Raw genomic sequence first — 25,167 nt, 5'->3', positions numbered from 1 at the left:
TTTACCATGATCAGAATCCCCTGGAGAGTGTTAAAACAAGGGTTGCTAAGTCTACCTCAGAATTTCTCATTCAGTAGATCAGGAATGAGGTTGAAGAATTTACACGACTAACAAGTTCCCAGGTGGTGCCAATATTGCTGGTCTGGGGACTGTACCATTCATCTAACCTCTTCTATTAGATTTAGACCTTGAAGTAGAACATGAAAGATATCTGGTGTCTGCTTCCATCATCAAGAGCTGTCACCCCTTCTCTTGTCTCTGTAAGTTTGACTCTTGAGTATTTAGCCAAATGTCTATGGTGTTTTCTTTGTACTTCATATTTTCCACTTGCAAGTTTCAAAAGCTTCAGGAATCAAAGATGAAGAAAGGAGTTAGGAAGATAGTGTCTTTGATGAAGCTTTAATAAAAAAGATATTAATTTATTTAAGAGTGAAATCTCAGGGTGCCTGGGTGTCTCAGTCGGTTTAGCGTCCAACTTTGGCTCAGGTCATGATCTCACGGTTCGTGGGTTTGAGCCCCGTGTCGGGCTCTGTGCTGACAGCTCAGAGGCTGGAGCTTGTCTTCAGATTCTGTGTCTCCCTCTCTCTCTGATCCTCCCCTGCTCACCCTGTCTCTCTCTCTCTATCTCTCAAAAATAAATAAAACATTAAAATTTTTTTGGAAAAAAAGAGTGAAATCTCTTATTTCTCATTTAATTATATGGATTGAATTTCAGTAGAGTGAACTTTTTCTCATCTCCTTGGAGGAATGACTAAGAAGTATTTTGTAAAGATAGATGCGCTTTACATCACTGACACTTGGGCTGGGGATCTGTTCAGTGGAAACTGCAGACTTTTATTCCTAGACATTTAATTTCTATAATATAAATTTTTATGATGCCAAAGAAGCTTTAGAGTCAGGCTTTGAAATAATGGTGATTATAAGTCTAGCTACAGAATCACAAAATTGGCACTGCCTGGTATAATAGATGTGTGCCTCAAAAATTGCAAGTCAAATAATTGTCAGTTGGATCCCATTTACATATTTATATATTCTAATTTTAGACGTGCCCAACTGACAGTGTTTTCTAACTCTTCAGTGTGAGGTTTCTGATTCATTTGCTCTCTCCAACCCTACTTACCTGTAAAGGAAGAAAGGACAGAAGCCAATTTTTACTGCACATCTTCTACGGGCTACTTCATTTCATCTATATCAAACCTCTGATGAGGAATTGATCCCAAGAAAAGTCAAGGCCCAGAAGGGGGCCAGTCACATGGTTAACCAGCAGCATTAGGACACAGCGAGACTAATCCAGAGTCCCCTCACCCTTCACTGCCCATCACCAACTGCTCTGCCTCAAATTCCTAGTGATCCTTTGATGGCATAGGGGAGCTCCCTCCTTAAAGGACAACTGAAAGGGAGAATTATTTGGTGTTGGGATGAATTACCCATAATCCAGAAGTCTTAAAATGATCATTTTCACATATGTGTCACCTTAGAAGTGAAAACACCAAAAACTGAAATTAAGGGAAAGAGGCAGGGAGGGTGCTAACTAATGGATAAAATTAAATCAAAATGTTTTACTCAGAAGGATAAAAAAGATTACAGCTTTACAGACTGTTGTTTAATAAGTCCAGCAAATAACCCGAGGGTGTAGTAAAAAAGGTATGATTTAAAGGTTCTCCATGAGTACCTTTATATTCACCTGAGGCTTAAGAAGGCACATGCAGCGTTAGCCCAAGTGAAGACAGACCGACAACTGAGCACTGCCATGGTTATGGAAAGCAGTTCACGGCAGGGCTCTTGGTGAAAGGGAAAACATCCCATCTATCCTGGCTCGGAAACTACCCAGGCTCTGAAACCCTGTGCAAACAAAGTTCTCCCAAGTAAGCGGAGCTCTGCCCACAGAGCATTCTTCAGGGCTTAGTACATGTGTAAGCTGAGTTCCCCACTATTATCCACACTATATCAGGAAGGATTTTATGAATGTGTGACCTTAGGTTTTTAAAGGAGACCACGGAAGTCGACAATGACCTAAGCTACCTGTGAATGTCAGCCTTTCAGCGAAAAGAATGTTACTGATGAATCCAGGCAGCTCCCCAGCTCTGAAATCAGGCAAGAAATTGCCAATTTTAATAGTTAATTGGGCGTGAGAGACACCACAATTGGGCAGTTCGTGATACCTCTGGGAAGCTGTTTGTAAGAAATAAACAAGGTTTGTGAATAGAGCTCTACTACTCTGGAACCTGCTGGTTTTCACTCGTTGATTTTCTAGATTACCTCGGTAACCTTATGTCAACAGAAACCTAGCTTCTTATGAGCAAACTTAAATACCACTGTTCTGCACAGAATGGTACACCAACTGCTTCCTCATTCAGTGTTGGGATTTGGATTTCTAGATCAGAAACACAGACCAACAATTACAACATTTTGTGACATTAACAAGTGACAAATGAAGTTGCCACTTTCCTTCCTTTCTTCATGTAACATTTATTGACTACCTAATCCTATGGGGGATGCTAGTGATACAAAGATAAGGCATGGTTTTTTCCTTCAAAGATCTCAATCTAATCTATAAAATATACATGAAATGCACATGACACTATAAAGGGACAGATGTTATAAGCACCGTGGAGACCAGAAGGTAGCAGCCTAGCGCATCATCCTTCACAGAGGTGATGTTTTAATTGGGTATAAACTGGTGACTAGCAATTTGCCTGGTGGAAAAAGGGTGATAGAAATAATTCCTTAGGCAGAGAGGAAATCATATACAGAGATGTGGCACTGAGAGAGGGTGTGGCATGCCAGGGAATTATAAGTTCTGTGTGGTTGCAGCCTAGAGTTTGGGGAAATGATGGAAGAAGCGGCAGAAAAGTCTAGATCTTCTTATCTAGGCAAGGGTGTGAAGTGATCATGGGAACTGAACGCAGGTATGCAGGGCTGCTGAGACATAAATTCACTGGGGTGGGGGAGGGTGAGTAAGATGAAATCCCACGGGGAGGACTAGTTCTACCAAGTAGCCAATGCAAACACATCTAGACAAGCATTTGCAGACAGAAAGTCCAAGCATAGCGATGAACTGTACTAGTTTAAGCCATCATTTCTGGAGTCACTGTTACTATTTCTCTCATAGATCAGGAGAGAAAGAAAGCCATCTCCTTTCCTTGTGAAAGGATACTGTTCATGGCAGGATACTATTCTCCACACACTGGCCATCGTTCTCCCTCACCAACCAAACCTCACCTCTCCAATGCATCCTCCACACTGCTGCCAGAGTCATCTTCCTAAAACACAGCGTAAAACCTGGCTTCTCAGTGGCTATAAAATCTGAAACTCAAATTCTTCAGCAGCCTTAGCTTTTCCTCATACAACATACCTTTCTACACTTCTGCACTTTTGCTCAGGTGGGAATGACATGTCTTTCTCCGCTGTTCTGAATCTGTCAAAATGCTATTTTTCTATCAAAGACCAGCATAAGGGCCACCTCCTCAATGAAGCCTCCTTGAATTCTTCTCATCATGATTCTTTCTTCCTTTTTGACCCCTAACATCTTGCTGTTCCAGCTAAGCACCAGTTTACTCTGCTTTGTCTTTTAGGTGGTCTTTGGGAACTTTTGGAGTGGGCATCTTGACTTGAGAGAAGAAAAAGGACGGAAGGTTGGCTTCTGAATAGATACAGTAAGTGACTCCTAGACCAGTATCCAGTATTCAAAGGCAGGTCAGCAATAAATGAGACACAGTTAGAGGTAAAGTGGAAGACTGCATTTTCCGAATTTGGCCTGCAAAAATATTTCCCAAGCTCTCCTACAAAGTGGCCTCTCATCAAGAAAAGGAGCCCAGTAGGGCCTGGGTGGCTCGGTCAGTTAAGCATCTGACTCTCGATTTTGGCTCAGGACAGGATCTCAAGGTTCATGAGACCAAGTCCCATGCTAGGCTCTGTGCTGACAGTGCGGAGCCTGCTTGGGATTCTCTCTCTCCCTCTCTCTCTGTCCCTCCCAACTCGTGATCCCCCTCTCTCAAAAATAAATAAACATTTTTTTTAATTATAAAAAATATATTTTTAAAAAAGGGAGCCCATTTCCCTCTCCTTGAATCTAAGATGGCCTATGACTCACTTGCAACCAACAGAATGCCGCAGAGGTAATGCTTCTGAGGCTAGGTCAGAAATAGCCACACAGCTTCTTCCTGGTTCTTTTGGGATGCTTGCTCAACCTCCGTGTAAGATGTCCAACCACCCTGAGAAGTGAAACACCCCATGTACATGGTTCCAGTAGACAGTCCCAGCTGGTCCTATACTTCCAACCATCCCCATCATGGTGCCAGACACATAAGTCCTCTTAGACCGTCTCAGCTGGCCCATGTGCCAGCTGAGTATCAATGAATAACTTCAGCCATCTCAGTAGGGGCAGAAAAATCTCCTAGCTAAGTCCTGTCCAAATCTCTGACTCACAGAATCTGAAACATATTTTAATGGTTACTGTTTTTTTGTTTTTGTTTTAAGTTTTTATTTAAATTCCAGTTAGTTAACATACAGTGTGATATTAGTTTCATGTGTAATGGGAACTGTTTTAAATTACTAAAGTTTAGAGCCCTTTGGTACATAGTAGTAAGTACCAGAAAAGCCAGGGAATGATTCCTCAAGCTGATAAGTCTCCTGAAAGAGTGATAATCACTGGCCAACTCAAGATGAAAGCTTCTAGGGGCTCGTGGTAACATTTAGGGTGCTTGGTAAGAACCACAGAGTCACTTGGGTCCTACCCAAGTGAACATGAGGCCAGAAGCCACTGGGGCCCAGAAGCTACCAGCAAAGGGCTGTGCTGCTGATCTGACCAGGAGAAGGTATCCCATGAAGGTCTGCAGAAACTCACTGCACTTTATTAAAACCCAAATTGGAAGGTGGAGGCATGAGATGATTCTTTGCTTGGCAGATGGTAGAGACTAGATGCTTGATGAATGCATGTTGTATGATTTGACTGAATCCAGGGTCTGGCAGCAATACTGGCGGGGCTGCTTACTGAGAGGCAACAGGCAACGGAAGCATCACAGGTCTCCATAATGGCCTGTCACTGGAAAAGTGATAGAGATCTGGGCTCTCTTTTTGAGACATCTGAGTCTGAGGCTCGCAGGTTGGAGAGCCGGGACCAGCCTGCTGGCCTCTGTCTGTGAAGGGGCTTTCTGAAGATTCTGGCCGGGATTTGTGCATCTTGTCCTTGTCATGTGACCCAGGCCGCTGTGCCTATACCGCAAGCATCTTCACTTGAAGGTTACACTTGTTGCACACACAATGCTTCTATTTCTCTTCCCACCTTTCTGCGGAACTCCCTAGCTAAGTGTTAACACCCACAGATGCCCCTGTTTAAAATAGTTTTCAACCATTATTCTGAGCACTAAATGAAACAATTCCTCTTTTCTGAGCTTACAATAGCTTCTTTTCCCTAAAGGCCATATTTAGGATCTCTCACACTGATTTAAACCTATTAATTCCTGAAGGAGAGGCCAACTCCAGACCAATGTGCAGGCCCTCATAGTTATGCTGAAAGGAAACTATCGTATTTTGAAATGTGATGTTATGGGGCACCTGGATGGCTCAATTGGTTAAAGGTCTGGCTTTGGTTCAGGTCATGATGTCATGTTTTGTGGGTTCGAGCCCCATGTGAAGCTTCATGCTGTGTACAGCCTCCTGGGGATTCTCTGTCTCCCTCTCTCTCTCTCTCTCTCTCACACACTCTTCTTTCTCTCAGTAAATAAATACCTAAAAATTTTTTTAAATAATAAAATGTGATATTATCCTCATTTATGCAGTCACTTGAAGTTAAATTTGAAAAATCAAGCAGTGCATTTTTTCAGTGGTTTATCTGCCTCCTTGTGCCCAAAATTCCTTGAGGGCAGCTCCTGGGTATGATTCATTTCTGAATGCATCTTGGTGCCTGGCACAGTGCCTTGCATACTAGAGTGAAGGAAATAGTTTTGAAATGAATAAAAAGAAGCCTCTTTGAATAGGAAAGGGTGGATTCCACCTGAATGCACAGACTGATCCTTTGACCAAGAATTTAAAAGGTGTAAAAGGAACACTTGTACTTGTAGTTTGCAAGCACCTCCACACATACATTGCCTCTAAACCAGTGCCAGTAAGCTCATTTCACTGTTGAGGAAATTGACCTTCAGAAAGATTGTGGGACTCATTCCAAATTTCTAACTCTCTAGCTTATGAAATTAGAAAACAATTCCACTCTCCCCCCTCAATGCCACAAATACAACCCCCTGTCAAAATTCATTCAAAGAGCTCCAACTGTTTAACCTGTCTTAACCTACCTACCTCATTGCTGTCAAAGCTATATTTACAAAGGGAGGGCATTGGACAGTACATCTAAAATTTCAGTTTCTTCACTTGCAGCCACATACACTTGTGCCCCGTTCTCACAGAGCAGGAACAGTGGCTGATGAAATCTGATGTGGTTGAACCTACTTACCTAAAACTTACTTGTTTTTTTTTTAATTTTTTAATGTTTATTTATTTTAGAGAGAGAGAGAAAGAAACAGAGTACAAGTGAGGGGTGGGGTGTAAGAGAGAAAGAGACACAGAATCCGAAGCAGGCTCTAGGCTCTCAGGCTCTGAGCTGTTAACACAGAGCCCGCTATGGGGCTCGAACTCATGATCCATGAGGTCATGCCCTGAACTGACGTCAGATGCTTAACCTATTGGGCCACCCAGGCTCCCCTCTACTCACCTAATTTGTAGTGCATGCACATAAAACCTGGTGTTTGGCTCTGCAAACAATTAATCATCAGGTACAGTGTAGGGAGATGATAAATAAAGTTAACTTGTAAAACCCAAAGATATGGTCCAGGAGAAAGCTAAAATTAAGTCTTGATCAGAATGCTGAGACTTTACTTACAATATTAGGAATATGGCAGTAATGTAAAATTCTCCAAAATGTTAGTTATTTTGACATCTTTTAAAGTATTATTTAAATACACTTTCCTTCATAATCTAAAGGCTGTCAGCTCCAAGGAGTGAAAAATATGCTCCCCATCCTCCCGCCCCCTCAGTTCCACAGTGAGGTGTGAGTGGCAGGTGGAGCAGACAGCACGAGCGAGCTAGGGGTGTGCCTCCTCCTTTTGTGAATCAAAGCCAAAAAACGTTCCTCACTGTTTCTGGTTCTTTGATCTCTTGATCCCTATTTTTAGAACTCTTCTGTCCAATATCCTCTGCCCCACTGCCATGACCTTTCATGACACACTTCTCCTTGTGGTTATTTTTGGGATCATATTCCTTTCTCAAAGTATTACTCCAGCTAGAATTAATGTATGAGGTAGATCAGTACCAGTCCTTGCTTGAAAAAGTACCCAAAGCACATGTTCCCACAGAAGGGTGAGAGAGCTGGTGTATAAAAGACAGATACGTCAGCCATATTTTTAGTCATCAAAGCATTCTAGAAGGACTGCTTAATGGAGTAGATACTACAACCTCATAAGACAGCATTATCTAGGTGCAGAATCTGAGCACATGGATTTAGAAAAGGTGTCCAGCACAGCTAACAGGTTCTAAGTGTGTGTGTGTGTGTGTGTGTGTGTGTGTGTGTGTATGTGTGTGTGTATGTTTAAGTGGTAGAGAAAGAGGAGACAATCATAAAGAAAATACAGGAGTTACCACCACGGGTTTCTTTTTCAGACTTTACCTCTCTCTACATCTACAAACCGTATATAAGAGTCAGTACCCACAGTGAGGGAAGGACAGAGATCAAGCAGGCTTGACCTCTACTTTGGTATCCTTCACAAAAATTTTCTACACAGAATTTTTAAAAGAAGACAAAAGTTGCCTCACCAGAAATAAGAATGACACATAGATCCAGGAGAAAAATCCTTCCTCAGTGAAGACCGTAGTTTTTGTGTTCATCGCTATATCTCCTATATCAAATACAGTGTTAAACTGCTATGTTAATAAGATAATTTGATATAATAACAGCTAATCTTTACTGAGCACTTAATGTACAGCTTTGTGACAAGCACTGGTCTTCAAGATCTACATAGATCAAATCATCGAATGCTACAATAAACCTATGAGTATGTGCTTGTATTGTTCCCCGTTGAGAGATGAAGACACTTACGTATAAAGAGCCTAGATATCTTGTCCCACATCAAATAGCTCTTAAGTGAGAGGGCCAGAATTCACCACCAGGAACTTTGGGATCTAGAGCTTATGCTTGAAGAGTAAAGAAATGGGTTTTCCACCTCTGCTACATCCATGAGGAGCTTGAAGAGCTAAGCTTACTCAGTATTATGGGCTGCATTGTATCCCCTCAAAATTCATATGTTGAGTCCTAACCTCCACTATGCATAAGATGACTATATTTAGAAATACAAAGCGGTAATTAAAGAGGTAATTAATTTAATATGAGGTCATTAGGGTGAGCCCTAATCCTTATGAGAAGAATTTGAACAGAGGCACGTACAAAGTCAAGACCATGTGAAGACTCAGGGAGAAGACGGTCATCTGCAAGCCAAGGGAAGATGTCTCAGGGGAAACCAACCCTGGGAGTACACTGATATTAGACTTTAGCCTCCGGAATTGTAAGAGAATAAATTTCTGTTGTTTAAACCAACTAACCTGTGACCTTCTGTTATGGCAGTCCTAGCAAACTAATACGCTCAGTGTTAAAGTGTAAAATGGGAGACAAGGAAAATGCATTTGGTCCTCATTAGTCAAAACAAATAAAACCAATCCCGAACAAGAAGGTGACCAGTTACATAATTTTTGTAAATTCACAATTAGGTGGGAGATGCTGTCAGGACAGTCCTTTAAAAAAGTTTTTTTAAATGTGTATTTATTTTTGAGAGAGAGAGAGATAGATCATGAGCAGGGGAGGGAGAGAGAGAGGGAGCCACAGAATCCAAAGCAGGCTCCAGGCTCTGAGCTGTCAGCACAGAGCCCATGTGGGGCTTGAACTCACAAACCATGAGATCATGACCTGAGCCAAAGTCAGATGCTTAACCAGCTGAACCACACAGGCACCTCAGAACAGTCGTTCTAAAAGATGTCATTCCAATTATAGATTGTGGTGGGTATACAGTTTCTGTGTGTAGACTTCCTTGCTGTCAGGTATTTCCATGTTTGGAGTAGCCCATTTAACAGAGACCTCATATTTGAAAGCAGTTTTTAGTATCAAGGTGATACTTAAAAAATGAGAATATAAAAAAATCTCTCATAATCCCATTATCCACAGATAAATGCTATAAACAAATAATATATAAGCTCTTTATTTGATGGTGAGATCTTGATGTAGATAAAATTTTTTATCCTGCTTTTGTTTAATTGACACTGTTTTGACAGCTCTTCCCCCCAACTCATTAAATAGTTTTCAAAAAATGTGATTCTAATGACTGCATGATATTATTTCCAAGAGATTATAGTATAATTTACTAAACATAATACTCAATGCTGGCAAGGATACTGTGAAGCAGGCATTCTCCTAAACTACTGGTGAAAGTGTAAAATGTTATGACCTACAAAGTAGTTGGACATTATATATCAATATTATTAGAATAATTCACACTCATTGCTCCAGCAAAGAAAAGTAAAAGAGGAGCATTTATATGTAAACCATTACCTTCTCAGTGAAGCCATCTTGACCAACTCCTTTTCAATTGCCTCCCTGACTTTTGATTTGATTAATAGAGAGACCTCAGTGACTTCTAGATCATTCAGTACAGACACCAGTAGAGTCCCATCTTAGTAGAAGATTTATAAAAGCATAAGGTCTTAAATGGGTCGAACTTATCTACATGTAAGTTAACTACTTGCCAAACCAATGCCTCACTATTCAAAGAAAGACAGCAAATACAGAAACTGAAAACATAATATTTATAACACTCAGACATGTCAAGAAGGAAGAAAGTGTGATTCAGAATAAGGAGAAAAAATAATCATTATAAACAAGACCCAAAAAGGACAGAGAGGTGCCTGTGTGACTCAGATGGTTGAGCATCCAACTCTTGATTTTGGCTTAGGTCATGATCTCACAGTTCACGAGATCAGGCCCCAAGCTGGGCTCTGTGCTGATATCATGAAGCCAGCTTGGGATTCTCTCTCCCATTCTCTCTCTGCCCCTCGCCCGCATGCACGTGCATGCGCTCTCTCTTTCTCAAAAATAAATAAACTTTAAAATATGACAGATAATGATGCTAGAAGATAACATTAAAACAACCATTATAGGGGCACCTGGGTGGTTCAGTCAGTTGAGTGTCTGACTTTTGCTCAGGTCATGGTCTCGAGGTCTGGAGTTTGAGCCCCATGTGGGACTCTGTGCTGTCAACTCAGAGCCTGGAGCTACATCCAATTCTGTGTCTCCCTCTCTCTCTGCCCCTCCCCCATTCATGTTTTCTCTCTCTCTCTCTGTCAAAAATAAACATTAAAAAAATTTAAAACAACTATTATAGCTACGTACAAATATTTAAAGAAAAGCATAAATAATGAGAGGTGGAGGATATTTTTAAAATAATCATTAGAACTTCTGGGAATGAAGAACATAGTGCCTGAAATAAAAATTTCACCAATGAGGTTAACAATAAGGCGCTGCAGAAGATGAAAATTAGTGAATTTGAGGGTTTAGCAATTTACAATATATCCAAAATTAAGCACAGAGAGAAAAAAAAAGACTAAAATAGGAAAACAGAAACTTTATGACTTTTGAAATAATAGCAAGCAGCCTATTAGCTGTAAAACTGAAATCTCAGGAGAGGAGTAAGAAAACAGAAAAACATGCCAAGGCATGATAGTGAGAAATTTCTCAAATTTGACAAAAACTATAAACCCACAGATCCAAGAAATTTAATGAATCTCAAGCAGGATAAAAACAACAACAAAAAATAAACAGCACTAAGGCACATGATTAGCAAATTGCTGAAAACCAATGATAAGGAGAAAATATGAAAAACAGCCAAAGGAAAAGATTGATTACCTGGGGGGAGGGACATGCCTGGGTGGCCCAGTCAGTTGAGTGTATGAGTCTTAATTTCGGCTCAGGTCATGATCTCACGGTTCATGAGTTTGAGCCCATGAGGCTCTACACCATCAGTGCAGAGGATCGTGTCTTGGGATTGTGTTTCGCCTTCTCTCTGTCCCTCCTCTGCTTGTATACATGCATGCACGCTCTCTCTCAAAAATAAATAAACGTTAAAAAAAAAAGACTGATTACCTAGGGAGCAACAAAAGTAAGAATGACAGCTGACTTCTTTTCAAGAAACATGCAAGCCAAAAGCCAATGGAATAAGATCATTAAAGTGTCAAAAGAGAGAGGGGGAAGCCTGTTAACCTATAATTCCAAATCCAGCAAAAATATTTTTCAAAAATTAAGGCAAAACAAAAACTGTTTTTGAAAAACATAACCAGAAAGAACTTATCATCAACATACCTCAGTTACAAAATTGCGTTTAAGGAAGTTTCTCCGGGAAAAGGAATATCATATCAAATGGAAATCTGTATCTATACAAAGGAATAATGAGTGTCAGAAATGATAAATATGTGAGTAAATATGAAATAGTGTTCTTCTCATTTTAAAATTTCTTTAAAAGATAGTGGATTGAAGCAAAAAGAATTACAAGGCATTTCAGAACTTAAAACATATATAGACGTAAAACATATAATACAATAGCACAAAGATCAGAAAGGGAAATGGAAATATACTGTTGTAAGGTTTTTACATTATGCTTGAAGCTCTGTAACATTATTTGAAGAACGACTGTGATAAGTTTAACAATGTATATTGCAAACCTTAGAGCAAGCAATTTTAAAAAAATGAATAGCACTAGAATGATTTTTACTTTAGAACTATACAGAAAAGGTTAAAAAGATTGTCTTTTAAAAAAACTATTTATTTTTCTTTATTTTAGAGAGAGACAGAGAGGGCACGAGTGGGGGAGAGGAGGGGGGTGGTGGAGGAAGAGAGAGAGAGAATCCCAAGAAGGCTCCATGCTCAGTGCAGAGCCCCATGTGGGGCTTAATCCCATGACCCTGACACTGTGACCTGAGCCAAAATCAAGAGTTGGATGCTCAACCAACGGAGCCACCCAGGTGCCCCAAGTATTTGTTAAAATTTTTTTTTTTTTAGACAGAGATAGTGAGAGAGAGAGAGAGAGAGAGAGAGCATATGTATGAGCAGAGGGAGAGAGAGAATCTTTAGCAGCTCCATGCCCACTGTAGAGTCGCTGGAGGGCTGGATAGTGAGATCATGACCTGAGCTGGAATAAAGGGTAGGATACTTAACTGACTGAGCCACCCACGTGCTCCTAAAAAGAGTAAGTCTTAACTCCTTTGGAGAAACAAAAAAATCAATTCTGACTTTTAGAAAATTGTTCATTAAAACCCTGTCAAACTCCTACCCACGGAATATTTAATTTGATTCTCAACACTAGTTTATAAACATTATTTTTCCTATTGCTTTTGTATTTTTCAGTGGACATTTTTAAAAAATGAGCATCTTGAACATAAAATCAACTAACATTTAAAAAAATACATGTTCTTTGTGCAATAAAATTTGTATTATGCTATTCTGTATTAGGTACGATTTTGCTTTTCCTCACACAACTTTAACAAGAAGATAATGTGACTCTATTTCAGGGAATGTATCGTAGTGGTTTATGTGCAGACTCTGGTGCTTGACTGCCTGGGTTCCAGTCTCAGCTTTACCAATTACTAGACATGTGACTTTGAGTATCTTACTTAACATTTTGTATTTCAGTCTCCTGTAATGTAGGGAAAATAGTGCCTATCTTATAGAGTTGTTATAAAGATCAAACGACTTTAATATATTGAAAGCACTTAGAAAAATACCAGGAGTGGGGTACGTGGGTGGTTCAACCAGTTAAGGGTTTGACTCTTGATTTTGGCTTGGGTCAGAATGTCACTGTCTTGAAATGGAGCCTGTGTAGGACTCTCCGCTGGGCATGGAGCTGGCTTAAGATTCTTGCTCTCCCTCGCCCTCTGCCTCTCCCAGGCTTGCTTGTGTTCAAGTGCAGGTACTCGGGCGCTAGTGCACTCTCTCGCCCTCTCTCTCTTAAAAAAAGAAAAGAAAAAGAAAAATACCAGGAATGTTGTAAGTACCGCAAGAGTGCTATCTATTATTATTCATAAAAATTAGTAAAATATGGATAAAGAACTAATATATAAAGAGATAACCAATATAGGAGATGTTGTAAAGAAAACTACTTGAGAACCAGGAGAGCAATTTTAGTTCTATTCTATCATTATTTATGTGGCCACAGACATGATGCTAAACTTCTTTGGGCCTTATTCATTCACTTGTTTGGTCCTTCCTTTGTTATTTCCTGTTGCCTTCTCTTGAACAAATATTTACTGAAAACCTAGTACATTACACAGTGTTAAGTACAAAGGTATTTGTTCTCTCAAGGTTCTTATGCTGGAGAAAGTCACATAAACAGACAATTAAAATAGTATATTAAGTATGATGATGGAGATCTAAGAATTCCCTTTCACTTCAGAAAGGCCTGGATCCATGGGCACATGGATTAAACACTGATTATCACCCTAAGGAAAGTTCATTTACAATATAGACCTTTACAAGTCCTGTTCTAATTTTGACCATGGTTCTGTCATTGATAATATTAGCTCATAGAATTAAACTTTATTAGAGATTGGAGAAGTATGTGAGTGACTCCTTTCTGGATTTCCTTTAAAAAGAAGTTGTAAATGGAATCAAGGGCCAGCCTATTTGACAGCATTTCTTCTATTCCCTCCAAATAATGAAGATTTTAATTGACTATATATTTTAATCCTGACGCAGGAAGCTATTTTTCAGGTAACATCTCAGCAGCTAATTCCTACAATTTCCAGTTTGAACCCTTTTAATCTCTAATAATCACTTTGATTCAGGGTGAAACAAAAGGCCAAAAAATATATAATGACTCTATTTTTTTTAAAACAGCCAATGAGAAGCTTTAAACCAACAATTTCATTGTATTCAATCATATTTAAGAAAAGATAAATATAGAGTTGATTTAGAAACTATCATAAATATTTGAGGACATCTAAAGATAAACTAATAATGCAGAATATTTTAACTGTTTTCCATAAAGATAAATCACCTTTGTTTTATCAAAAATATACTTTAATCAAAAGAAGAATGGGGGGGGGGTGGCACCTGGGTGGCTCAGTCAGCTCAGCATTCAACTTCAGCTCAGGTCATGATCTCATGGTTCATGAGTTTGGGCCCCCCACCAAGCTCTGTGCTGACAGCTCACAGCCTGGAGCCTGCTTTGGATTCTATATCTCCCTCTCTCTCTGCCCCTTCCCCACTTGTGATCTCTCTCTCTCTCTCTCTCAATATAAATATACATTAAAAAAAAGAAGAAGAACATGGGAGGAGGGTGGGAGGATGGGTGAAAACAGGTGATGGGGATTAAAGAGACACTATTAGCACTGAACAATGTATAAAATGGTGAATCACTTGATTTGTATTTGTATTATTGAAACTAATATAACACTGTATGTTAACTATACTGGAATTAAAATTAAAAACTTATGGAGTGCCTGGGTGGCTCAGTTGGTTAAGCATAAGACTTTGGCTCAGGTCATGATCTCATGGTTTGTGGATCTGAGCCCCACACTGGGCTCTGTGCTAACAGCTAAGAGCCTGGGGCCTGCTTGGAATTCTGTGCCTCCCTCTTTCTCTCTGCCCCTCCCCCACTTGTGCTCTGTCTCTTTCTATCTCTCAAAAATAAATAATTGTTGAAAAAAATTAAAATAAAAAACCTTAATAAAATTTAAAAGATCATTTTAAAAAATGAAGAAGGGCGCCTGGGTGGCCTAGTCGGTTAAGCGTCCGACTTTCGCTTGGGTCATGGTCTCGCGGTTCGTGGGTTGGAGCCCCGTGTCGGGCTCTGTGCTGACTGCCGGCTCAGAGTCTGGAGCCTGTTTCAGAGTCTGTGACTCTATCTCTCTCTGACCCTCCCTTGCTCACACTGTCTCTCTCTCTCTCCTAGAAATAAATAAAAAACATTAAAAGAAAAAAGAAAAAATGAAGAAGGGGGCACCTGGCTAGCTTAGCTGGTACAGTATGTGATTCTTGATCTTGGAGTTGTGAGTTCAAGCCCCACATTGGGCGTACAGCTTGCTTTTAAAAGAAGATATTGGGGTGCCTGGGTGGCTCAGTCAGTTAAGTGTCTGACTTCAGCTCAGGTCATGATCTTGCGGTTCATGATTTCCAGCCACATGATGGACTCTGTGCTGACAGTTCAGAGCCTGGAACCTGCTTTGGATTTTGTGTCTCCCTCTCTTTCTCTGTACCTCCGCCCCCCATCCCACTCATGTTTTCTCTCTCTCTCTCTCTCTCAAAAATAAAAAAAACATTAAAATTTTTTTTAATTTAAAAAATGAAGAAGAAACATTTCTGTTATGGGTTGAATTATGTCCCCCGAAATGATATGTTAAAATGCTAGCTCCTGGTACCTGTGAATGTGACCTTATTTGATGGAGGGTGATCGCAGACTGCTATGGACTGAATGCTTGAATATTTTTGCCCCCCACCCCCATAAATTCATGTTGAAGCCTAGATTGCCAATGTAGGTGATATTTGGAAATGGGGGTCAGTGAGAGGTAACTAAGCCATAACGGTGGAGACCTCATGAATGGGATCAGTGTCCTTATAAGAAGAGATGAGAGATGGATACCTTCCTGCTCTCTTTCTGTGAGGATACAGTGAAGACACTTATCTGCAAACCAGGAATGGTGCTCTTACCAGACACGGGATCTCTTGGGACCTGCATACTGAACTTCCTAGCCTCTAGAACTAGATAGATTCTTTTTTTAATGTTTTATTTATTTCTAGGAGAGAGAGAGAGAGAGAGCATGAGCAGGGGAGGGTCAGAGAGTGAGGGAGTCACGGAATGAAACAGGCTCCAGGCTCTGATGTGGCAGTCAGCATATAGCCCGACGCGGGGCTTGAACCCACAAACCGCGAGATCATGACCTAAGTGGAAGTTGGCCGCTTAACCGACTAAGCCACCCAGGTGCCCCTAGAACTAGATAGATTAATAAATGTTTGCTTTTTAAGCTACTCAGGCTATGATATTCCATTACAGCACCCTGAACTAAGACATGGATGTAATCAAGTTAAAATGAGATTATACTGGATTAGGGTGGACCCTAATGCAATGACTGGTACCTTTATAAAAAGAGGAACTTTGGACACAGACATAGGCACACTGGGGAGAAGGCCATGTGAAGATGAAAGCAGAGATTGGAGTTAGTTACATGAACAGTGAGGATTGCAGCCAACCAACAAAAGCTAGAAGAGGCAAGGAAGGGTCTTTGGAAGGAACATGGCACTGCTAACCCCTTGATTTTGGACTTCAAGCCTCCAGAACCATGAGAGAATAAATTTCTATTGTTTCACGTCATCTAGTTTATGATACTCTGTTACAGCAGCCCTTGGGAACCAATAAGGTTTCTTCAGCAAAATTCCAGTGTCAGGACTTCCATTTTCTGCTAAAATGGAGAAACAATGACCATATTTACTCTCCTATCTGCAACAAATAATAAAGCCAGACAAATGTATGATGAAACAACATTTTGTAGACACAGGCCATCAAATAGTACAGTCTAGTGATTGCTTAGAGTGGGAAAATTAAAGAGATGAGACCTACAATTAACCCAGCTTACTTCCTAAAAAGAATATCCAGACTGCCAGGGGAGCCCAGTCAGAGTCCAGCAGTCTCCCTGAGTAGATCAGACAGAGGCGGGTGTGTAGGGAAGCCAGAGTGTCTAGAGACAATAGTGCAGAGTACTGGACAGGGCAGAGCTGCACAGAGAAAGCCTCGGAGATCTGAAAAGCACAGCCTTGATGTCATCAACCAAGTACTGAACGGTGCATTCAGGTGAGGAGACTGTCCAAGGCTGGGGAAAGAATTGCCTAAAAGGAGTGGGAAGGAACAATTCTTGGAAAAAACATAGAACTGGGAATAGTTTCTGTTTTTACCAGCTAGTGTGAAAAACTTCTTGTCGGGGACATCAGTTGAAGTACTCAGAAAGGGTTAACTTTAGTAGTGGGGACAAATTCAGCCTAGACTCAATGCAACTCTCATCCCTAACAGAGCTTAAAAATAAGGATCCAATTGCTTCCAATTAATCTGTGTTCCAGAACAAAATCTAGGTATATTTTTAGGAATATAAATATAATTAGCACCCAACAAGACAAAAGTCACAAATCTTGACAGTTAAAAATTGTCAGGCCTTCAAATAAGCAGGAAAATAGGACCTATGTTAAGGAGAAAAATCATTCAGTAGAAACAGACCTAGGAATGATAGAATTCATAGAGGAGGACATTAAAAGAACTATTACTACATTCCATATATTCAACAAGGTCAGGTCATAAAAATGTTAACTATGCTATGTAGCTACATGAAAGATATTTTAAAAGTCCCAAATTAAGCTTCTAGAATTGAAAATATAATGTCTGAGATGAAAAATACAGAAAATGTAAAAATAATACAATAAATGTGATTAACAGCAGATTATATTAATCTTTCAGAAAAGATTAGTGAACTTGAGATACAGCATTAAAAATGATCCAGAATGAAACACAAGAGGAATAAAAGACTAAAATAAAATAGAGTTCTACTGAGTTGGTAAAACTTCAAGTGACCTAATATGAAGTCTCCTAAATGCAGAGAGGGAGTGTGTGGTGACACCAAAAAAATATTTGAGGAAACAATGGCTGAAAAACTTTTCCAAACTTAATGCAAATTATAAATGCATAGATCCAAGAATCCCAAGCACAAGAAACATAAGAAAACTACACAAGGCACCTCTTGGTCAAATTGCTTAAAACTGGTGATAAAGAAAAAATTCTTAAAAGCAGCCACAGCAACGATACAATACATAGGGAAGAATAAAGATAAGCATGTCAGAAGACTCCTCATCAGAAACAACACATGCCAGAACAGTGAGATATCTTTTAATGAAAGAAAAGGCTGCCAACATAGAAGTCCAATATCCAGTAAAAAACAAACAAACAAACAAACAAAACCTTTCAAATATGAAGGTAAAATACACAAATGAGTACATGAAAACAACTGGTAAAAACTAAGTAAGGTCAGTATTCTAGTTAACAGTACTGTCTTCATGTCAATTTCCTGATTTTATTATACTACAGTTATAAGATGCCACCATTGGAGAAAGATCAGTGAAAAGTTCACGGGACTGACTCTAGTACTATTTTTGCAACTTCCTGGAGTCTATGTTATTTCAAAATAAAAAAGTTAAGAAAATGAAAACGAAACAACTTCTTTTTTAGATACACAAAAACTGAGAGACTTGATCACCAGGACACCTGCACAAGGAAGATTAAAAGAAGTGCTTCAGGGAGTACTGCTGCTGTCATAAGGTACTTATGCTTTATGTGAAACAGTATAAAATCACTTGAAGGTAGACTGTGAAAAATTTAAAATGTATACTGTGAACCCAAAAGCAACCAATAAAATAAAACAACAGAAAGTTATAGCCCATAAGCCAATAAAGGGAGGAAAGTAGAATTATTTTAAAAATTTAGTCGAGGGGCGCCTGGGTGGCTTAGTCGGTTAAGCGTTCGACTTTCGCTTAGGTCATGATCTCGCGGTTCGTGGGTTTGAGCCCCGCGTCGGGCTCTGTGCTGACTGCCAGCTCAGAGCCTGGAGCCTGTTTCAGAGTCTGTGTCTCCCTCTCTCTCTGACCCTCCCCTGCTCACGCTGTCTCTCTCTCTCCTAGAAATAAATAAAAATATTAAAAAAAAAAATTTAGTCGAGAAAAGGAAGAAAAAGTTGAAACGAAGGATGAAGAATAGATGGGACAAATAGAAAAGAGCAAGATGACAGATTAATCCTAACTGTATTAATAATCACATTAAGTGCGAATGGTCTAAACACCTCATTTAAAAGATAGAGACCTCAGGGGCATCTGGGTGGCTCAGTCAGTTAAGTGTCTGACTTCTGCTCAGGTCATGATCTCATGGTTCATGGGTGTGAGTCCCCATCAGGCTCTGTGTTGACAGCTCAAAGCCTGGAGCCTGCTTCATATTCTGTGTCTCCCTCTCTCTCTGCCTCTCCCTCTGCTCGCTCTCTCTCCCAATCTCAAAAAAAAATAAATAAATAAACACTATAATGATAATGATAATAATAATAATAATAAAAGATAGAGACCTGTTATATTGGATAAACAAGCAAAACAAGAAACGCACTTTAAATGTAAAGACACACAGATTAAAAGTAAGAGATGAAAAAATATAGCATGCTAACACTAATCAAAAGAAAGTTGGAGTTGGGGGTAGATTTCAGAGCAAAGAATATAATTAGGGATAAAGAGAATGTATTAGAGTTCTCCAGAGAGACAGAACCAAGAGAAGATATACATATAAATACATATAGATAGAATATTTTTTATAATATATATTATATAAACATGTATAAAAAAGAAGTATATATAAAATATGTAATAAAGTATATCATGAGAAATTGGCTCATAGGAGTGTGGAGGCTGACAAGTCCCAAGATCTGCAGTTGGCAAGCTGGAGACCCAGGAGAGCTGATGGTGGGGTTCTGCTCCTAAGGCCAGCAGGCTCAAGAGCCAGGGAGAACAGATGTTTCAGTTCAAGTCCAAAGACAGGAGAAAAAAATATATATATTTCCAGCTTAAAGGCACTCAGGTAGGAGGAATTTCTTTTTACTCAGCCTTTGGTTCTATTTAGACCTTCAACTGATTGGATGAACCCCACCCACACTGGGGAGAACAATCTGCTTTACTCAGTCTACCAACTCAAATGTTAATCTTACTCAAAAAACGCCTTTACAGACACACCCAGAATAATGTTTGACCAAATATCTGGGAACTCTGTGGCTTAATCAAGTTGATACACAAAATTAACTATCACAAAAGGTCATTTCATAATTATAGAGGGGTCAGTTTATCAAGAACATTTAGCAATCCTAAATGTTTATGCACCTGATAACAGATGTTTAAATTACATCAAGCAAAACCTGACAGAGCTAAAAAGGAAAATAGACAAATCCATAACTGCAGTTGGAGATTTCAATACTCTTTTAATTACCCAAAGACTAGGTAGACAAAAGTCAGTGGGAAGATAGAACACTTGCACAATACTATCATACAACATAACCTAATTGACATTTAGAGAACACTCTGCCCATAACAGCATAGGTATTCTTTTCAAGACAGACCATATTCTGGGCCAAAACCAAGTCTCAATATATTTAAAAGCATTCAAGTCATACATAGTTTATTTTCTGACTACAATTAAACTAAACTCAAAATAAGTAACAGAATATTACTTGAAAAATATCCAAATAGTTGGATAACACTTTTAAATAACCCAAAAGTCAAAAAGAAATAAAAAAAAAAATTAGAAAGTCCTTTGAACTGAATGAAAATAACAGCACAACATATCAAAATTTGTGGGATGCAGTTGAAGCGGGATTAGAGAGAAATCTATAGTACTAAATGCTTACAATAGAAAGAAAAAAAAATCTTTAGATCAGTGACCTCAGCCTCCACATTAAGAAACTTGACAAATAAGAGAAAGCTAAAGCCAAAGAAAACAGAAGAGAAGAAATAACGCCAGATGGCACATCGCAAACAATAGTGGAATCAAATTAAACAGTTCTCTAAAATGTCACCATATGTAATACAATCCCGGAGTACAGTCCTCTTACCCAGTATGCCCTCCCTTCTTGTCCACTCCCACTGGTGTCAACTGCCCAGGAAAAAGGCTTCAAAGAACCGGGCTTACCTTTCAGACTATATAACAGAAATCTTGAGATTCACCACGCACCATTTCAGCCAAGGCCAAGAATTAATTCACATGTCCACTCGTTATCATTAGAACACCAGAAGATAGAAGTTTACCCAAAAGGCTATAAACACCTGGACAACTTACCAACTGAAAGTGGAAAGGTATTCAATACGAAAATATCCAACCCCTTGTTAATTAGAGAGTGTTAAAGGACTCCCAAGGCTTATGTGATACTATATCATAAGCAGAGTCAATTAAATTCAAGCAGAGAAAAATATAGCTTGTTCTTCCAAGTTTGCAGAGGAAGCATTGGAAGTTCCATGATCAACCCTGTCCAGTGCAATGAGAAAACCTCATCCCTAGTATGGGTCCCTGTGCAGACAGAGATCCAGAAGAGATTGTATGTGTTGTACCTTTAAGAAGAAGCATATTACAAAGTATTTACACATAAATTATTTAGGCATGCACTCTAGCCTGTGTTGTCCTTAAAGTCAGGAACCACACTTTTGTATCCTCAAAAACCCACCACAGTGCATTCATTTATAAATGATTTAATAAATGTCCTTATTTATTATTAATTAATTAATTGAGAGAGAGCGAGTGCATGCACAAGCAGGGGAGAGAGCTAGAGGGAGAGAGAATCCCAAATAGGCTCCACCATGCTCAACACAGAGCCTGACTTGGGGCTGGATTCCATAACCCTGGGATCATGATCTGAGCTGAAATCAAGAATCAGCCACTCAACCCACTGAGCCACCCAGCTGTCCCAATAAATGTCCTTTAAAAGGCAAGCACAAACAAAAGGGTTGTAACTCAGTGTGATAGCCTAGAGACTTAGAAAACAAAACAAGGCTTCAGATCCAAATTGAAACCAAAGAACAGAGGTTTATTATCTCTTTTCTGTGTCCAGTTAGATTTTAAAAACATTTAAAAAATGGATTTGTTTCCAGCCTTCAGTGAGAGTTTGGGTGGGACTGTGTTTTATCTGAACCAGTCTGCCCATCCTTTTCCCACAGTGCTCTGGAAGAAAGTAGAGAGCAATGACTCACGAGTTGGCACAATTCTTAGTTCCTATGTACTGACACCAAATTGTGTTCCAAAAGAGAGGCGTTTACAAAGGATTAAAACCTGGATGCCCGGGCCCTGGAATGTGGTTCACGTTATAAGCTTTCCAACGTGGTGCTAAATTAACTGCACTTAGTTCCAGATGGTTAATGACTCATAAGTGGAGAGGTGACTTCAAGTGGAAATTGTCTCAATTCTCATTTATGCCACTTTAAAGTCTTCCCTGAGTTTGCCCCCATTCCCATCCTCACCCCTGCCTCCTTCTGTGGCCCCAGCTTTCAGGGTTGAAGTCCTTGCAAACTGATGGCCCAGCTGCAAAAGTAGGCACTTTCTGGTTGGTTACCTTTCCTGGACGGAGAGTAACTAAAGTATTTCTCTATTCAAAATAGCAGAACGATGACCTAGAAGGTGGTGAAAGCCCAGAGGAAAGAAAGGTGAATGAAATCCAGATTATTTGTGGTAACAGGAAAAGAAAACGAATCCATGGGAATGTCACAATTCATTATGATTTTCTCATTTCAACCCTCCCATACTTACTTTCCTCAACATAGGAGCAAGTGAATGTGTGTGCGCAAATACGCCTCGGTGTATCGGTCCAAGTACCTTCTTCACATAGTCATCTAGCTTCCACTCTTTTTCTATTTGTTCTTTCTCTGTTACCTTTATTGTTACCATCTTGTCTTTATGGAACCTGTATTGCACTCTAGTGCAGCCTTTGCCATAGCACTTCCCTTTTGTCTTTAAAAAAATTTTTTTAATATTTCTTTCTTTTTTTTTTAATTTCTAGGAGAGAGAGACAGAGAGTGAGCAGGGGAGGTTCAGAGAGAGAGGGAGATACAGACTCTGAAATAGGCTCCAGGCTCTGAGCTGGCAGCCAGCACAGAGCCCGACGCGGGGCTCGAACCCACGAACCGCGAGATCATGACCGAAGCGAAAGTTGGACGTTTAACCGACTAAGCCACCCAGGCGCCCCTTTAATGTTTCTTTTTGAGAGAACAAGAGACAGAGTGTGAGCTGGGGAGGGGCAGAGAGAGAGACACACACACACAGAACCCGAAGCAGGCTCCAGACTCTGAGCTGTCAGTACAGAGCCTGAAGCTGGGCTCAGACTCACTAACCACGAGATCATGACCTGAGCCGAAGTCGGACACTTAAACCACTGAGCCATCCAGGTGATCCCCCTTCTGTCTCTCAAACACAGATTCCCCAAATCATACTTCCTTCATTATTTCTCATTAAACTCCACACATATCCTCTGGAACTTGTCATCTGTCCCCAGATAGGAGAAATCACATACCTCTAAATCATTCTACACAGTGCCGAGCAAGGAAGCAAATGTAAGTGAAGGTTAATGTCACCATGCCTGCTCTCTGATTATAATGATGTGGTGTTAATGTCGACAGATGGCAATGATCCTGTTCACTTTAGTCTGTACCTCCTTTTAGAAGCTAGACTCACCAGTGGCTCCAAGACTTCAACATCAATAAACATGAAAGTGCTAAGAGGAAGGGAAAGGCTGGCTCTATGAAGGTGACGTAGTAACAATACAAGAAAACAGAAAAGGAGCGAACACTCATAGGGAGTTGGAGATTCAGGGAGTCAGGACAGTGCAGCAGAAACTTAGAAATGGCACAGGCTTTGGGGTCACACAGGACTGGGTTAGAATGCTTGTTTGGTCACATTCTAACTGTCTGCTCTCGGGTAAACTGCTTAACTTCTCTGAACCCCCACTTACGAAGCTTAGAAAGATTTAAAATGTTCATCTTAGAGGATTTTCTTGAGCGTTAAATGAGATAACCTTTAAGGCATTTGGCCCCTGTCAGGTGCCCTGTAAACGTCAGTTCCCTTCCCTTCCCTCTCAGACAAAAAGATCCACAGTGATTAGAATTTCCACAGCACCCAAAGGGCTGTTCTTGGCTGTAATCGATGCATTTTAAAAGGCTCATCTTCAGGTTCCCACTTTTAGGTGTTCGCTAATGTCTCGCGAAGATGCACATGTTTTCTGCAATTGCCAACTTCAAAGGGAAGTGTATGTTAGTGTCTGTGCATAACCGTGCCTGATCCCTCCCAGCCATCAAAATTTAAACACTGAACAAGTCCTCACATCTTTGAAGGGTCTGACTCTGAATTCGACCTCCCTTGTCTGTACTTCCAAAGCGATTTGTTTGCATTGTACCTAGAGCATCAATTGCTATATTGTATTATTTCTTTAATGTTTATTAATTTTGAGAGAGAGAGACACACACACAAAGCACAAGCGAGGGAGTGGCAGAGAGAAAGGGAGACAGATCTGAAGCAGCTTCCAGGGCTTGAACCCAAGAACCATGAGATCATGACCTGAGCTGAAGTCATATGCTTAACCCACTGAACCACTCAAGGTACCCCACTCACTGTATTGTATTATTTGCATAAACATTTACATCTCCTCCAGGCTGTGAGAGCCATGATGGCAAAGTCTAGATATTATTCTTTGTATCGCCACCTAGCACAAAGCCTGGTGTACATACCATATTTATAAGATTGACCTGAACTATCAGTTTTCTGCAGGGCTTCAGCATACATTCTACACTTTATAATTCGCCAACAGCCTTTCCCAGAGTCTCTGAAATTCAAGCACTGAACACATATTATCTTTGTCCATTAAGAATTGACTTCTTAGGAAACAACCTCCTTGACTTCCACCGCAGCAACTTCTTACTTGACACATCCCCAAAAGCAAGGGAATCAAGAGCAAAAATAAATGATTGGGACCTCATCAAGATAAAAAGCTTCTGCACAGCCAAGGAAACAACCCAGAAAACTAATAGGCAACCAATGGAATGGGAAAAGATAGTTGCAAATGACATATCAGATAAAGGGTTAATATCCAGAATCTATAAGGAACTCACCAAACTCCACGCCCGAAAACAAACAACCCAGTAAAGAAATGGGCAGAAGATATGAACAGACACTTCTCCAAAGAGGACATCCAGATGGCCAACAGACACATGAAACGATGCTCAGCATCCCTCCTCATCAGGGAAATACAAATCAAAACCACACTGAGATACCACCTCACCCCAGTCAGAGTGGCTAAAATGAGCAAATCAGAGAACTCTAGATGCTGGCGAGGATGTGGAGAAACGGGCACCCTCCTACACTGTTGGTGGGAATGTAAACTGGTACAGCCCTTCTGGAAAACAGTGTGGAGGTTCCTCAGGAAACTAACAATAGAACTCCCCTAGGACCCAGCAATAGCACTGCTAGGAATTTACCCAAGGGATACAGAAATGCTGAGGCATAGGAGCACATGTACCCCAATGTTCATAGCAGCACTCTCCACAATAGC

The 25,167-nt window shown here is 40.1% G+C and overlaps 1 long non-coding RNA gene across 2 annotated transcripts in view; it reads right to left on the bottom strand.

Moving 5' to 3' along the window:
- The window catches only part of LOC120241655, an 80,504-nt gene that overhangs the window by 48,741 nt on the left and 6,596 nt on the right, over window positions 1–25,167 (bottom strand). The window lies entirely within an intron of this gene.

The sequence above is a fragment of the Hyaena hyaena genome, unplaced genomic scaffold (genome assembly GCF_003009895.1).
Source record: "Hyaena hyaena isolate Hyena2069 unplaced genomic scaffold, ASM300989v1 scaffold_286, whole genome shotgun sequence".
NCBI classification, from domain to species: Eukaryota; Metazoa; Chordata; class Mammalia; order Carnivora; family Hyaenidae; genus Hyaena; species Hyaena hyaena.
Note: the sequence above shows the minus strand (reverse complement) of the source record. Positions and strands in the feature narration are given on the sequence as shown.